Here is a 16,239-nt window from a genome sequence, read left to right as displayed (position 1 = left end):
TCTGTTTGGGGATTTGTGGGGGGAATGAGGGGCCCAGAACTTTGAGAAGGACGTGTGGATGAGGGCAAAGTAGGGCGCTGTCATAGTGTCTGGGTGTCATGACCCTGGTCGTCCTGCCAGCTCCGAAGACAGGAAGTCCTGACCGACCGTGTCCCGGGGCTGCCCGCAGGTCTTGGAGAGCCCGCCAGCCGTGCTGTGGGGCTGCTCTCCGGCGTTGAGGGTTTGGTTTTGTTTGCAAGCGACGAACCAGGTGTGCGATGCTGGAGAGTGTGTGATTCTCGCTGTGCCTCTTCACAGCCTCTTCCAATCTCGTGCATAGGAAGGTTGATAAAAATGCCCTCTCCAGGGTCAATGCAAGATCAGACCTGGAGTGAAGTGTCCCCATGGTATCTGGTCTGGCAGAACCTGGCTGCCCACAGCTCCTCCTCTCTCTCCCTCCTCCCTGTCATGGTCTTATGACTATTATGGTGACTCTTGTCACTCGACACCCTGCCCCACCTGCTCCCGCGTACTGCGAGCATCAGTTGGGGCCATGGATGTGGCAAGGGTCAGCTGTCATAGGCTCCCGGGGGGACACCTGGGGGAGGGACGTTTGGGGACAGAGCCCCATCTGGCCATGCCCAGCCCATGAGAGCCCTCATCACCGACTTGCATCTGGTGAGTTTGGCAGGGTCCTGTATAAAGACTGAAGTCCTCCAAGTCCTCATACAAAGTCGCTTTCCAAAAGTCTGGAATTTTCTTGGCCCTAGATGCGGGAGATGCTCTTTATAATTTTCATTTTCCCACTCAGAAGGAACCACCTTTGAATGCTCAGCCAGGCTAAAATTTGGACCCGAAACCTGTTAAAGCGTCACTATCTTAATTTCAGTTGTCGTGAGGGGGTTCTGGGCTGTGTGAGGGGTGGAGGGCAGGTGCCAGTGGCGGGTTCCATCTGTGGCACTGGTAGATGTGAGTCCCTCAGTCGGTCAGGCCCAGGGCCCAGGGCCCAGGGCCCAGGACAGAGCCCGGGCATGGCTGCTTTCCCACTGGGCACCAATGCACTCACGTGGTGTTTCCAGGACCAAGTGAGCTCCCCACCCTCTGCCCGTCCCTGCCCTGCCCTCAGATCTGCATCCCATGTGTGGGGTGGGTTTTCCTGCCTTCCTCTTCCTGAGGGAGGGGATTCTCCTTCCGCCTTCTCCTTGCCAGAGTGGCTGCTGGGTTGAGAGGAGACTTCCAGGCTGGGGCCTCAGCCTCAGGGTGCCGGTTAGCCAGTGGTTAGCTGAGAAAAAAGTATTTTTCTCAGAAGAAAATAGACACAACCGCATGTGAAGGGGCCGCTTCCACCCATTCATTCTCCAGCCACCAGCCTTACTGGAGCTGGAAAGTGGGGGAACATCTGGGTCCGTGCTACCTGGATGTCACCTGCATACAAGTGTCCTGGCCCGAGGCCATTGTCAGCACAGCTGCACAGGGGAGGCGCCTGGCCCGGCAGGTCGTGTTGAGGCTGATACCCGTGTCAAAAAGCGGGAGCAGGCGAAGGGATCAGAAGGGGGTGGAGGAGGTGGTCCCAGGTGTCCATTCCCATCCCCAGACCCCTGGGGCATTTCAGTGCATGCACAGCAAATAATATCTCTGCACCGCCACCACCACGAGTTGAGGGACTCTGGGGTCAGAAGGCACTTTCCAGCACATTCACACCGTTGGCCGTGGATGTTGTGGGTCAGGTGTTGGGCAGTGGAAGGGCCTTCCGCTTCTCTCTGCCCCGGTCCTCGGTCGTGTACAGCAGACCTCTCCCTGGGCAGTGGAGAAGCAGCACCTGCATACTAAGGCTCGAGTCTCAGCCTCCCCTACCAGCCTCCCTCTCCACGCCCCCAGACACTCACGCATTCCTTCCCTTGAGGTGGGTTCATGGAGCATGTTCCCTGTGCCAGACAAGCTTCCAGGCTCTGGGCTTCTGATGGAGAATGGGCCAGAGTAAACCTGGCCCCAAGGACTTTGAGCTCCACTCAAAGGGAGACAGACAGTGAACTCAATAAAACAGAAATGAGAGAAAGGATCAAGCTGGAAAGGGGATAAAGAATGAGTGTCGGTTTTGGACAGAGTGCTTGGGGAAGGCCTTCCTGAGATGGGAGCTGACCAAAGGCCTGCAGGAGGCCAGGGACGGGCGTGCTTCTCGCTAAGGAGCAGCTGGTGCAAAGGGCCTGTGGCAGATGTATACCTGTGGCAAGGAGGGGGTGAGCAGGCAGCTCAGCCAGGTCCTGGTGGGTCACACCTGAGGGGCAGGACGCTGGCAACCCCGACCACTGAGGAAGACAGGTGTGAGCAGCATCTCAGCGCAGCCAGAGTCCCACCATACGGCGGCCCTCTGTGTCCCTTAAATAAGGACGCCTCCTCCCAGGCTTAAGAGACCATTGTTGCTCATAGTGATTTGTGTAGCCAACAGTTCTTCTGGAAGAAGTTAGATGAACAGGGCCATGGAGATTTGGGGCCAGAAGAGCAGAACCCCAGGCTTGCCTCCCCTCCGGTGCTGGCCAGGCTGTGGATCCCAGGCGGGCGTCTCAGAGAGCCATCTGAGCGGCTTTTCTGGAAGTGCCCTCCTAGGCGGACACTGGTCATGAGGCAAGGCAGCGGGGAAGGGACAGTCCTCCTGTGTTGTACGTTGAGGGTTATATTTAGGGTGACTTGGGATGACTTGGCAGTATCACTTCCTGTGGTCGTCCCCTCCAGCCCTCAGCCATGGAGAGCAGATCCTGTCTGACAAGCATTGTGGGCAGACACGTGCCTGCACACACGTACACACACACACACACATACACACAGACACACACATTGTGGGCAGGCACAACTTAGCATTCTCATCTGCCCTGGAATCAGTGGAGGGCTGGGGACATTGTCCTGGCCCTTCGGCAGGACCACCAGGTGCCTAGTGGGGGAATCCTGGCCGTCAGCGTCCCCAGAGCATTTGCTCCATGTCAGGCTCTGTGTGAGGGGCTGCATCCAGATCCCACAGGAGCAAGATCAGCCTAGGCTCCCCATCTGGTTGGGAGATGCCAGGCGGAGGTGGAAGGAAGGGCGGCTGACCTGCCCGCTAGTCTGCTCAGCCACATGGGCAGCCAGAGCCGAGGCTGCACAAGGACGCTCCCCTGACCTTGCTGCCTGTTGGCCCCAGGTCTCCAGGCCAGGTCCGAGCCAGCCAGGCTCCTCCCCACCCAGTCACTGGCCTCTCTAGGTGGAGTCCACAGTGATCTTTTCTCCCCTTCCTGAGGCATCCAGCACCACCCCAGGCACAGGACCTGGTGTTTCTGGGACAGCCCAGATTACACATTTTCTCTCAGTTACCCCCTAGAATATTCTTGGACTTCTCAGACCCCATGTGCAAATTTTTAGCTTAGAAGTAATCACTGGGATCATAGACGATGTTTAGCAAATATCTGTTCTTTTGGATGTTCCTCGGCCCCCAGAGGGTCTCTGGGAAACTGGCTCTTTTGCTGAGGCTAGAGACTATCTGGGTTAGAATGTGTCTAATGGGGCTGTCGGAGGATGCACAGACAGTGCCCCGGGGGCTGAAGATCCACTGTTCCGAGGCCGGATCTGCAGAGGATTTGGAGGTTGTTTGGAAGGAGCCCCTAGATCAGCCGGACCTTCTCTCTCCCTCCCTCTTTGACTTCCTTCCTGCCTCTTGTCAAACAATTACTGTGTACTTCCTGTGTTCCAGGCGCTGTGCTAATAATTGGTTATGGGATTATTCCTAGCCACACCCTGGGTAAATGGAACCCAGCTCTCTGTCCTTGGGAAAGGGTCAGGAGAGAACTGGGACCCAGCCGGGAAGCTGGAGGCTTGAGGCTGCTGGTCCATGTTGGAATGCTGCCTCCCTCTGCCATCCAGCACCCAAGCCCAGCGCCAGGCTCAGAGTAGGAACTGAACCTTTGTTGTTGTTGTTGTTGTTGTTGTTTGAGACAGTCTCGCTCTGTCACGCAGGCTGGAGTGCACTGGCGCAATCTCGGCTCACTGCAACCTTCCACCTCCCGCGTTCAAGCGATTCTTTGCCTCAGCCTCCCGAGTAGCTGGGATTATAGGCGTCCACGACCACGCCTGGCTAATTTTTGTATTTTGAGTAGAGACGGGGTTTCACCATCTTGGCCAGGCTGGTCTTGAACTCCTGACCTCAGGTGATCTGTCCACCTCTGCCCCCCAAAGTGCTGGGATTACAGGCATGAGCCACTGCGCCCGGCCAGGAACTGAACCTTGGTAGGAGAAGGAAAGAAGGAGTTCCTGTCTTGCCTTCCCAACCAGACTGGAAGCGCTCTGAGGGCGTTTTACCCTTCGGTGTCTCCCCAGTGCTTAGCACTGTGGCCTGAACCTAAGAGGTGTTCCGTGAGTGCGTGTTGATTACACTTCGTGTGTATGGGTGAGTGCATTGCCACAACTCTCCCTGCAGAATCTGTGGCCTCTGGTGCTGTGATTTAAAGACTAAAGACAGCAAAGAGTGGCTTTTATGAGCTGCCCCCACTCCTGATTATAAACACAGTGTCTATGAGTCAGATGCCTGGGTGATCATGGATAAGTCACTTGCCAACAGTTAACTCCAGACTGTAGCTGCTGGGGCCACCGAGGGCAGCTGGAACATCACCTTTCCTGTGCCTAGTGTTTCAGCCGGGCTGATGCCATTTTATTAAGAATGACTTACTGTTTGTATTGCTTCCCAGAGGTATTAAACATGAATCAAATAATACATGTGACGATTCACTGGAGGTTCCCTTCCAAATTTAAGAGAGAATTAAAGAAAAAGTTTTTTTTTTTTTTTTTTGAGACGGAGTCTCACGCTGTTGCCCAGGCTGGAATGCAGTGGCACCATCTCGGCTCACTGCAAGCTCCGCCTCCCGGGTTCCCGCCATTCTCCTGCCTCAGCCTCCTAAGAAAAAGTTTTTGACGGGTGTGCTGGTGTGGACACCAGGCAGGCACCTGGGAGCCCTCCCACCTTGAGCTCAGCTGTGGGCAGCAAGGCAGAGGGTGGACCTTGCCCTGCAGACAGAGCCATGCAGACTGCGCAAAACCCCAGGGAGGACACGTGTCTCACAAACACCTCTTCAGTCTAACATTTACAATGGTATTTCTTACAAATGGTTTCCACCCAAGATACCTTACAATGTGGTCAAACCCCATTCATTTGGGACACATGAATTCAACATTTGGAAATAGTTCCTTTGGGGCTCATGAACTGAGAGTTTAGTCATTTCTCAAGCAGGGACCTGGCAGAAATGTAGCTTTTTACCATCTACTAAGACAGGAGTGAGGCAGCTGGGTCTGCTGAACAATGTCCAGGGAGAGGGACACCAGTCCTGGCTCAGTGAGCAGCTCCTCAGGTGCTCTGGAAGCCTCCTCTGGGGAGGGACTCAAAGAAGTTTTCTATTTATGTGTTTTTCTTTATTTTTAAATTTTTTTCTCGAGGATGTTTTTTAGAGCTAGCTCATACCTCAGGGGCCACACTGTCCAACCGCATATTGGACCCTGATGAGGAAAGAGAGCCGTCAGGGTGTGTGACTTAGCCGCCACCACCCAGGCCTCCAGCTCCGTTCTGCAGTTGAAAATGATGCCCTCATAACAAAGAGTTATTTGTGTGTGTGTGTGACGGAGTCTTGCTCTGTCACCCAGGCTGGAGTGCAGTGGCGTGATCTTGTCTCGCTGCAACCTCTGCCTCCCGGGTTCAAGTGAGTCTCCTGCCTCAGCCTCCCGAGTAGCTGGGATTACAGGTGCCCACCATCATGCCCAGCTAATTTTTGTATTTTTAGTAGTGACAGAGTTTCACCATGTTGGCCAGGCTGGTCTTGAACTCCTGACCTCAGGTGATCCGCACACCTTAGCCTCCCAAAGTGCTGGGATTACAGACATGAGCCACCAAGTCCGGCCAACAAAGAGTTCTTACCCGTTCATTTCAAACGCCCACTCTTTCCAGTCCTTACCTGATCAAGAATTCAGAGGCAATTTTTCAGGTATTTTTTTGATTCGGACTTTACAAATTTGAACTACCATTCAAGTAATTGGTCTGAATTCCTAGGTTTTGATGGTATTTTTCTCTTCCTTCTCCTGGCTGCCTCTCCTCCCCACACTCTGCATTTGTTAATCTACCCATTTGTTCCATATTCTGTTTGTTCTTTATTGCTCCATAATGTTCTCTATCATTTGTCCATTTATTACCCATGAAGGTACATGGAGAGGTACCAGCCCAGAGGTTTGTAGCAGGGACAACTTTTTTTTGCTGGTGGTTGTCTCCCCAAAAGTTTGGACCTGCGTGTCATTGACACCTGCATACTTTGAAAGCACCCCAGGATGAAGTCTGGGACTGGAACGAGCTCCCACCTCAGCCAGACTCTGGCCTCCTCCCCAGCTATGTCCCCCCGAGCCCTTCTCCAGCCATGCCCTTTTGCCTCCCAGCACACTGTGGATTCCTCCTGGAATGCCCCTCACCCTGTCTGCTGGGTGAGTGTTTTCCCAGCCCCGCAGAGCTTATGTATCAGCCCCCGTGCTCCGGGTAAGTCTGGGACTATCTCCTACATTGTCTGCCAAATCCTGCAGAAAGCCCGGCCTGTGCTGGTCAGCAGGATGCTGTGTTCCCTGTTAAACAGACCCAAAGCAGTCAGCAGCCACAGACCTCCCCGGAGATGAGAGAAGGGACCTCATGCCCTGAGGCAGCCCCCGCCTCACTCCCACGCCCAGCAGGCGCTGAGCAGCCCCCAGATCCTGGGCCCCTTTGCTGTCCCAGGGCTGGGCCGTTCTTGCATCTTGGACCGAGTGGGCTCTGCCCTGCTGTGGCATGCTGGGCTTCTTCTGTCCTTTTTCTTTATTTTCTCTTTGAAGAACAGGAGTTGGAATTTCGCTCACCCTGCCCCAGCTGGATGTGTCTGGGCCACTATGATCCCAGGCTCTCTGCCCGCCTGGGTCTCGGGACCAGGTTTTAATGCCGCTGCTTGGGGTATGCCGAGCGAGAAGGGCCTGCCAGGCAGTGCAGAGATTCCACCGAGCCCAGGCCGCAGCCCCCTCCTCCCGCCAGGCTGTGCTCAGTGTCAGGAATCGGCTCCCAAGGTTGCCGTCTTTCTTGTAAAGCTGCGCCAATACCCCAGGCATCTGACTGGTGCTTTCCAACTGGCACTCCTTTTTATAGATTCCGTTTCCCTTTATCCTCACAACTACTCAGTAGAACCTGCAGGCAGGGACCCTTATTCCCATTTTACAGTCAAGGAAAATGAGGCCCAGAGAAGTTGAGACAGCCAGGACCCTATGGCTGGAGACAAGGCAAGCTGGGCAGAGCCCCCAGCAGGGCCCCTGGGTCTGCGGGCTGCTTCCAGCAGCACCCCTCATATATACACCCCCATCCTGGCTGCAGGCCCCCAAAGCTGGCATTCTGGTGCCATTTTACAGAGGAGCAAACAGGCTGGGTCTGGAGCATTGACACTGGCAACTCTAGCCCAGCCTGGCGTGACTCCAGGACGTGGCTCCGGGACCCTGGAAGAGCTGCCTGTCCCTCCACGGCCCCTCCAGGGGGTGCTGCGTGCAGGCTGCTGGCAGGGCAGGCTGAGGCACTCGACAGCAGACTTGGCCCCATAGTCTCAGTTTTGCCCCTGCTAGGGTGAGACGTGGTTCCCTGGGGAACAGCTGTTGCTCGCCTCCTGGCCCGGAACATCAGGGTGGAATTTGCAGACGGGATTCTGCCATCTGACATGTGGATCTTCCCACCCAGGCATGGGTCAGTGCTTGAGTCATTCTGCAGCAGGCACAAAGAGCCAGGAAGTACGCGCTCCAAGACGCCCGGGGGCTGGCATACCAAATCACCAGGCGTCATCAGCACAGCCAAGCCAGGGTGGGGGCCTCGGGCAGGGAGCAGCGCCCCGCCAGCTCTGGCTGACTACATGAAGGGTCACATCTAGAGGGACTGACGAAGGAGCGTCTAAAGCCTCAGGATCTCCAGCCTGCTGTGCCCTCTTACATTTTCTCCCACAGAGCAGTTAGTTTGCGGTATGCGCCAAGTGCCTGCGAATGGGAAGTTGGGCGATTCACATGGTTGTTTCAACTTTTGAGCTTTTATTGTGTGATTGAACAGTAATAGAATTATTCTCAGTGTTCTATGGAGTGTTGCTGGGTAGTGGGGAGGTGGGCACGCTGAGCCTCTACTGTTTCTCCCCTTTACCCCTCCTTGTTGTCATCAACGTGCGTTCTCCTACAGTCATGCTCCGCACTAATTCCTTCAGTCATTCCTTCCAGCATTACTGAAACTGGAGTCCTTTGTGGCGTGTGGGGACTCCTCGTCGTGCGGGGCTTGAGTGCCACAGGACTCAGTGCTCGCTGCCCCCATTCCCTGGCACACACTGTTTCCTTTGTCTGTCCCACCTGGAGAACTCCTGGAACCTTTAAGCCCTGGCTCAGCCCTCAGCTCTGTCCCATCCCAGCTGACCTCTGTGCCCTGCACCCGAGCTCCTGGGCCCGCATTAAGTCTCTTAATGCCCATCACCGCTGTTTCATGGGCATGTGTGGGGGGAGTCACTTCAAGGAGCCCCAGGAAGGGTCTCTATGTCTCATCCATCCATGTGTGCCTACACCCAGCATGGAACAGGACTCGGGAACCACTGAGGTGTGGGTGAGGGAACCAGTTCAGAGACCCCACTCCCACTGCATCCTGGTTTCTGGGGTCTGTCACTGAAAGCCCCAAATTCACCTCTTCAAAGCGAGATGCTGGGTGGGGGCAGAGGAAGTCCCAGGCTCTGTGGCCAGTACTCCACACCCAGATTCCCACCGGGCTCGCTCCAGCTTGGCCTTGGCACGGCTCTGCTCCCCGCCTGGCATCCGGCACCCTCCACCGCTGTAGAAACATGGAACTGTCACAGGGACAGACGTACGTGGGTCGGGGGTTGCTTTCAGAAAGTCTGTGGCCTCATTTTGGTCGTGCCTTTGAGCTTCCTTTTCCTGCTGAGTTAGGGTTCTGGATGGAATGGGAGCATTCTCTTGGGCGTTTCTCTTTTCCTGTCTCTCCGTGCTCTCCCCAGAGGCTCATGTATGTCTGCTTCACGCACCTCCCTTTCTCTGCTGCGGAGGCAGCTCAAAGAGCTCCTCCCCAAAGACTCAAGCTGGAGTGATGTTGGTTCTGTGATGATGCCACACGGGTCCAGAGAATGATCTTGCTGGAGAGTAACAGGAAGTCCCCCATCCTGTCCCCCACCCCCCTGGCTGAGGACCATAGAACTGGGATGTGTTCACCTGGGAAGGAGTTTGGCACCAGTTTGGTGAATGGAACCCCCAAGTCTGGCATGCCCCCAAAGCTCTACTCTGCTGCAGCTGTTTCCATGCCAGAAAATGGAGATTTCCAGAATACCCAGTCTGAATGTGCCGTCTGGAGCTTCAAATCTGAGCAGAGCACCTGACCATCCTAACCGCTGACCTTCCTCCAGCCACTCCTAAAACTGGAAGAGTCACAGAATGTTAGAGCAAGAGGGATCCTAGAAAAAGAACCACTCACTCATTCCTTTGTTCATTTGCTCAGGCACTATGCTAGGCCCTTGGAATACACAACCATTCATTCAAACATATTGACTGAATTGTGTGCCAAGCCCTGTTTTGGGCCCTGTGGGGGTACAGTGGTGAACAAAAGGAGGCAGACAGTCAAGAGATTTTGTAAATATAGTGCCAGGTGGCAGGAAATGCTGGGAAAGGGGTCAGGGTGAGGGACCAGAGGGTGAGGGTGGATGCTCTTTGAGGTGGGGCCTTGGAGGAGGTTTCCCCATGACTGTTGAGCAAGGTCATGAACTTGGAGGGAGTGAGCCTGGCAGACATTGAGGGGAAGGAAGAGCAGACAGGTGGAGGGAACTGCAGGTGCGAAGGCCCTGAGGCTGGAACACGCTGAGCAGCTTCTCCAACTGGGACAAATGAAGGATTCTCCTTCCTCCAGGAGCTCCCAGTCTAATGAAGGAAAAAGACAAATAAGTGATGTGTCCAAAGCTGAGTTCATACTAGAAAAATGCTGTTGGAATTCAAAGGGAAGAGCAGTTGTAGGGACTGGGAAAGGCATGCCTGAGGAGTGGCCTTTGCATTGGGCTTTGGTGAATGAGTAGGGGTTGGCTCGGTGGCTGAGGCGAGCGTGCCACACGGGTGAACTCATATCTGCAGAGGCACAAGGAGTGCAGGGACAGCCACCCACACATTCCTCTTTCTGTCACAGTAGCAGTTTCTGCAAGGGAAAGTACATCTCTTGGGGATTCCCTTTTCATTTCTCCACCTCTTCCTTCTCGCCAGCTTAATTTAGGGCATTTCGGCCTGGAGAGGGTGGAAAAGAAGGAGGGATGGGTGGAGGGAGGGGATTTCTATGCCCTGCTGGGTCTCTCTCTCTCTCTCTTCTTGTATGTTATGTTTTTCTTGTAAGGCTTTGAGGAATTGTGAGGAGTTTAAGAGGCTGGGGATGGGTAAGAAGTCAGGAAGGTTTCAGTTGGATTTCTCAGCAACAGATCATTGGCCTGGAGCCCATCCAGTGGGCAAAACACCGTGATGCAACAGCTTTCAGGAAGGCCTCCAGAAACGAGCTGTAGGTCAGTGGGTTGGGTTTAGGTGCAGGCACACCCTGGAACTGTCACTCTAGAGGTGTTACTGACCTCCTCTTTCCCCAGAGCTGACTCAGCAGGCTTGGCTCTTCCAGCTCCAAAGAGAAGAGGAACCTCTTCCTTCTGCAGCCCCTCCCCACCAGCCTCACTCCTTAGCTGGGGTCAGACCTGGGGTCCTCATTGCAGCTGGCCTCTGCCAGCGTTCTCAGGCTAGCTCTCTCTGCTGAGAAGAGAACCGTGTGGGACTCACAGGTAACTGTGAAATACGAACACCATGATCTTTCATTCAAGGGCACTAACGAGTGAATAAATAAAGGATACCACAGGATGCTAATGAGCTTGAAGAGTCCCTGTTTGGTGGCCCCAGATCCAGGGTCCCTGGTATCACCCAGTGAATGCTGCTTCTACCCAGCACTGCCCATGGGAAATATAGTAGGAGACACATACCTATGTGATTGTAACTTTTTCTATAGCCACACTGAAAAGTAAAAAAGATGAAATTTGAAACTTGTTTGATTTAACCCATTAGATCCCAAATGGTATCATTTACCATTTCACATGTAATCAAGAAAGAAAAAGGATTAATGAGATATTTTGTCATTTTTTTTCCCACATGAAGTCGTCAAAATCCAGCGTGTATTTTACACTAGGGGCACATATATGAGTTCAGACTGGCGACCGTTTATGTGCTCATTAGCCACGTGTGGCTGGTGGTGACCGTAGTGGACAAAGCAGCCAGACGCGGAAGCACCTGAGAGGGGCGGGATCTCAGCTCAGACCCTGGGAGCCTGTTCAACAGCGCCCTCTAGTGTCGGCCCAGCCACACTTCAGCCTGGATGGTCCCAGATGCATCGGCTCCTCCCTGCATGCACCTGGGTCCTGGCAGCCGGCACAGCCTCCCCGCAATCACCCAGGGGCAGAACTGGCCCCTTGTTGGAGAACTACCGGGAAGCTAAGGCTACAGGCAACTTGACTCACTTGCTTATTTGGAGGAAAGAAGGACACAGGCCCGAGCTGCTCTGAAAAATGCAGTCAACCCTAGGAGAAGGGCTTAGCTGCAGGAGCTGTGTGGGTCCAGTGGTCACTGAGAGAAAGAACTGGGTTGGATGCTAGATAAGAAAGAGCACAAACCTGCTTGTCTTCCACCGGCCCCTTCTGCCTTCCACCTTCCTGTTCCACCCCAGGCAGAAGAAGCTCTCATCTCAAATGGGCTGAGCCCTCTGATTCCTTGAAATTCACAATGAACGCCCTCTCCAGTCTTTTCCTGAGACTGCTTTTTTTTTTTTTTTTTTTTTTTTTTTTTTTTTTTTTTTTTTAAGACAGAGTCTTGCTCTGTCACCCAGGCTGGAGTGCAGTGGCACGATCTCGGCTCACTGCAACCTCCACCTTCCGGGTTCAAGCAATTCTCCTGCCTCAGCCTCCCGAGTAGCTGGGACTACCAGGTGCATGCCACCACGCCCAGCTAATTTTTTATATTTTTAGTAGAGACAGGGTTTCGCTATGTTGCTCAGACTGGTCTTGAACTCCTGAGCTCTGGCAATCCACTGTCTTGGCCTCCTGAAGTGCTGGAATGACAGGTGTGAGCCATGGCACCCAGGCCAGCCTGGGTCTTTCATAAGCTTTTGGTGTTCCCCACCTCTCTGATTGCCTTCCCTCAAAGCATCTCAGAGTCTGGTTGGCCTGGCAAGCTTCGGAGATCTGACTGATGAAAGCATCTCGGAGCGATGGGATGAGATGCCAACCAATGCCATCAGCCGGCACTGAGGTGGGAGCAACAGGACAGTCAAGCCATCGGTTCCCAGGAGCCTCACTGAGCAGCTGCTAGAATTATGCCACTAAACAGGCTTTAATGGACAGGCAGTACCGACTCTGGGTTAACTATTCCTCACAGGGCTTCCCCGCTACGTGTTTACATTTCTTTCCTTGTTCCTCTTCTTTTTTTTTTTTTTTTTTTACAATTTAGCAGATTAAGAACAATAACAGGGTAACTGAGAACCAGAGAGGTGGCTCTGAGTGACGCATTAACTCCCTCTCCCGTGTTTCCATCACCGTGAATTAAAACATCATCTCTGATGCCCTCAGACAACTGTTACTAGTTTGATCCGAGCACTGCTTCAATATGAATCTTTTTAAGCCAAGCAGGAGATGGCTCTGCTCTCAAATACACTGCCCTCCCCTGGGTCCCCCATTCCTTACCCCACCATCCTCCTCGGAGATGAAAGTAAGACTTCCTGAGAAATAAAGGCTGGGTTTGCCTAATTACTGGAGCCAGGTGGCCGTTTCTGCCGGGAAACGTGAGTGGTGGCTTTCTGTCTCTGCAGAAAGGCTAGATTTTTCTCAGTCGTCTTACTAGACAGCCAAGCACCAATAAGGTTGGCTCCTTTGCTTAATGAATGACAGACGGGTCACAGCGGCATGCAGCACGCCCCCGCCCCCCGCTTCTTGTGAGGCAGCCTGTGTCGGGCCCGACAGCCTCCAGGAGAGAGCTAAAATGAGGTCCTTCAGATTACATGTTTCATCTGGGCCCTTGTTAATAAGCACACACTGGCCATCCCAGTGAGTAACTGGGAGCGTGTGTGCAGCCGTCACCTTCATTTGGCATTCAGGGGCTCCATTTACCAGTTTCATAAAAGTTCCAGTGGGGGCCGGGCGCGGTGGCTCAAGCCTGTAATTCCAGCACTTTGGGAGGCCGAGACGGGCGGATCATGAGGTCAGGAGATCGAGACCATCCTGGCTAACCCGGTGAAACTCCGTCTCTACTAAAAAATACAAAAAACTAGCTGGGCGAGGTGGCGGGCGCCTGTAGTCCCAGCTACGCGGGAGGCTGAGGCAGGAGAATGGCGTAAACCCGGGAGGCGGAGCTTGCAGTGAGCTGAGATCCGGCCACTGCACTCCAGCCTGGGTGACAGAGCAAGACTCCATCTCAAAAAAAAAAAAAAAAAAAAAGTTCCAGTGGGGAGGCCATCTTGCGAAGCTGTCCTGGTGAGCAAGTCTAAGGGTGAGGAGAGCACTGGACACCAGCCGGCAGCACCCTGGGCGGCCTCTGCGGCTGCTCATGGTCTTGGCACGGACAGGGCCCAGGGGAAGTTACAGGACAACGGGAAGGAGGTGGGCTCTCCACTCAGAGCTGCTGGGTCCACAGCCCACCACTCCACCAAAGCCTCGGTCCCTTGTCCCTAAGGTGGAGCTAGGAGTGACCTAGCCAGCAGAGGCCCACTTTCCCAGCTCCTAGAATCTTCACTGCGTCCTCCCCTGGATGTGGCCTACGGGGACCGGGCCTCTTGCAGCCTTTGAAATCCTCCTTGTCATTCAGTTGTGATTCCAAATGCCATTGTTCTAGGCAAGTCGCTGAGTGCCCCGGGAATGAGTGACTCCTCTGGAGCCCCACTTTATTCACTTTTTATGCCCCATCCTGGGCACACCTACACCATAACTTAAGCCCCTCAGGGAGCTGGTGACTGGGGACTGACATCCCAGCGCTCAGCCTCAGCCCAGGATTCGGCACTCAGAGGGCCCAACAGCCTGGAATACACCGAGCACCCAGCCGCGCACCAGGCCCCAAGGACAGGCTGAAGTTTCCACTTCCCTGGAGAAAGATCCTCCAGTCCCCTGCTGGGGGGCTGATCCCGGCTGGCTACCCGCTTGCTCAGGGCGGGGAGGTAGACTGGAGAGGGCGGACTTCCCTCAACTCACTCATCTTCTGTGGGTTCCTCACCAGCCTTCCTCTGGGCCTGTGGTTCTCCTGTCCAGCGTCTTTCCAGAGAAGATTCCTCCCCCGCCCCGCTTGGGAGATGGGGCTGGGGTAGGGGTGGTTACCTGACTGCTGAGTCGCAGGACAGGGCTTTCTGTTGGTCAGGGGTGGCTAATTGCTGTAAGAAGCAAGTGCCAATCTCTGCCTGGCCCGATGAAGTGGTGTCTCCTGATGTGTGGCAGTGGGATGTCACCGCAGGAGATGAAGGTTCTATTCCACGCAGTCACGCAAGGACTTAAGGTTCTTCTTTTTAGTGGGTCTTTCGTCTCACAGCCTTTCTCAGCCAGATTCCAGGAGGGAATCAAGGACTCATAGCAAAGGCATCATGGCGTGCAGGGAATAACTTTCCTCCTGCACACCTGGGACGAAACCAGTTATGCACCGTCTTTAGGCACATGACTGGTTGGGGAAATGGGCATGCCAGTCATTGACTGTGGCTGTGGTTCAGATGAGAAAGTCTGGTTGAGAAATGCTTTAGGGTCTGTGCCCTCTGGGGCCTCCAAGTCTTCCCCTGGATATTCTGCTTCCAGGTGTCCAGCAAGAAAGGGCAGGAAAGGGCGCGTGGAGCAAGGGCTGCCCTGAGAGTTATGGAGGCCCAGGCCAGAAGTGTGGTCATCACTCTGTCCACATCCCATTGGCCAGAGTGTAGTCACATGGTGCCACCTGGCTGCGAGGGAGGCTGGGAAATGTAGTCCAGCTGTGTGCCCTGGAAGAAAAGGCAACAGGGTAAGAGGAGCACATGGTCTCGGCACAGGCTGTATTCTTGCACATTCCTTCAGACTCTGCCTCCCACACCTCCTGAGGCTCTGGGGACCCCCTATCCCTGACCCTTCTGGAATGTTGGGGCCCTAGTTGCCCTGTTTCTCTTCCCTGGCCCCCCTCCCTGCTCAGCTATTTGCCATCTCCCTGCCCACTTCCCGCTGATGTGTGTTGGGGCTTGGGGACATAGATACCGCCTTGTGGATGTGATCAAGGTCATAGGCACAGCCTTTCTTTTCTTGTTCTTGTTCTCCTTGTTGGGGTGGGGATTTTTTCAAAACGAAGGGGCAAAGGTATTGTACTATTTGGGGGTCCCTACACTCTTCTGCCTCCGCATTCTTCTGTTGTGTTTATGCTGCTAGACCTAGAAACTTAGGATGAGCAGGTCTTGGCATCAGACTTTGCTTGTGTCAGCAGAATCCTTTCTTTAAAAGAGAATGGATGCAGAAACAGATCAGAGGGTTGCTGCTCCGGTCAGTGCTGGGCCTGGAGGCCCAGAGTCCTTCCTCCTCCCCTGCCCATCCTATGGACCCCCAAAGCCTTAGGAAGGTCCCTTGGGCTCCTGGGACACAGCTCAGAGGTTCCTGGCTGGTGTCACTCCTCTCTGTGAGGCTTGAATTCTCTCCCTTGCATTCCGAAAGTGAGTCACGCTGGGATACCAGCTTTGTCCAAACCTCCCTGCCTCTGAAGTTAGCCAAACCTTAAAGCAGGTGCTTGTGCATGTGTGTATACACAGCAACTGCAACCACAGCAAGAGTGTCCATTCACCCAACACAGACACCTCCCTGTGCCAGGCCCAGCTGGGTCACCTGGGAGAGGACGAAGGGTAGGAAGCACTTCCAGAGGAGGTGCTGAGTGAGGCAGGAGGCCACAGGCACACACGTCTGCCCTCTGGCACATGCAGGAAGGTGCTGGGAATGCAGGGAGCTTCTCCCCAGCAGACCATGATGCACTCCGCCTGTTATCTTCTTACGGTGTGCTCACTGGGTTTGGCACTGCCCCTAATCTGGTACCTCCCTTTCTATACACATCTGTGATTTCAGGCAGATAAATGTTATGAGTTTGGCAGTCCAATGGGATCGGTAAGAACAGAAATCACAGATCCATTCTGGGATAAATCGCTCCCTTCGTTCTGAGCAGTGATTTCATTTTCATTGAGGTGAATGG

At 54.2% G+C, this 16,239-nt stretch overlaps 1 protein-coding gene across 4 annotated transcripts in view; it reads left to right on the top strand.

The window, feature by feature from the left end:
- Positions 1-16,239, top strand: part of HPCAL1 (hippocalcin like 1) — a 123,571-nt gene that overhangs the window by 94,599 nt on the left and 12,733 nt on the right. The gene's annotated exons all lie outside the window — the stretch shown is intronic.

This window comes from Macaca thibetana, chromosome 13 (genome assembly GCF_024542745.1).
Source record: "Macaca thibetana thibetana isolate TM-01 chromosome 13, ASM2454274v1, whole genome shotgun sequence".
Lineage (NCBI taxonomy): Eukaryota > Metazoa > Chordata > Mammalia > Primates > Cercopithecidae > Macaca > Macaca thibetana.
The sequence above is the reverse complement of the archived record's forward strand: the minus strand, read 5'-3'. Positions and strand labels throughout refer to the sequence as shown.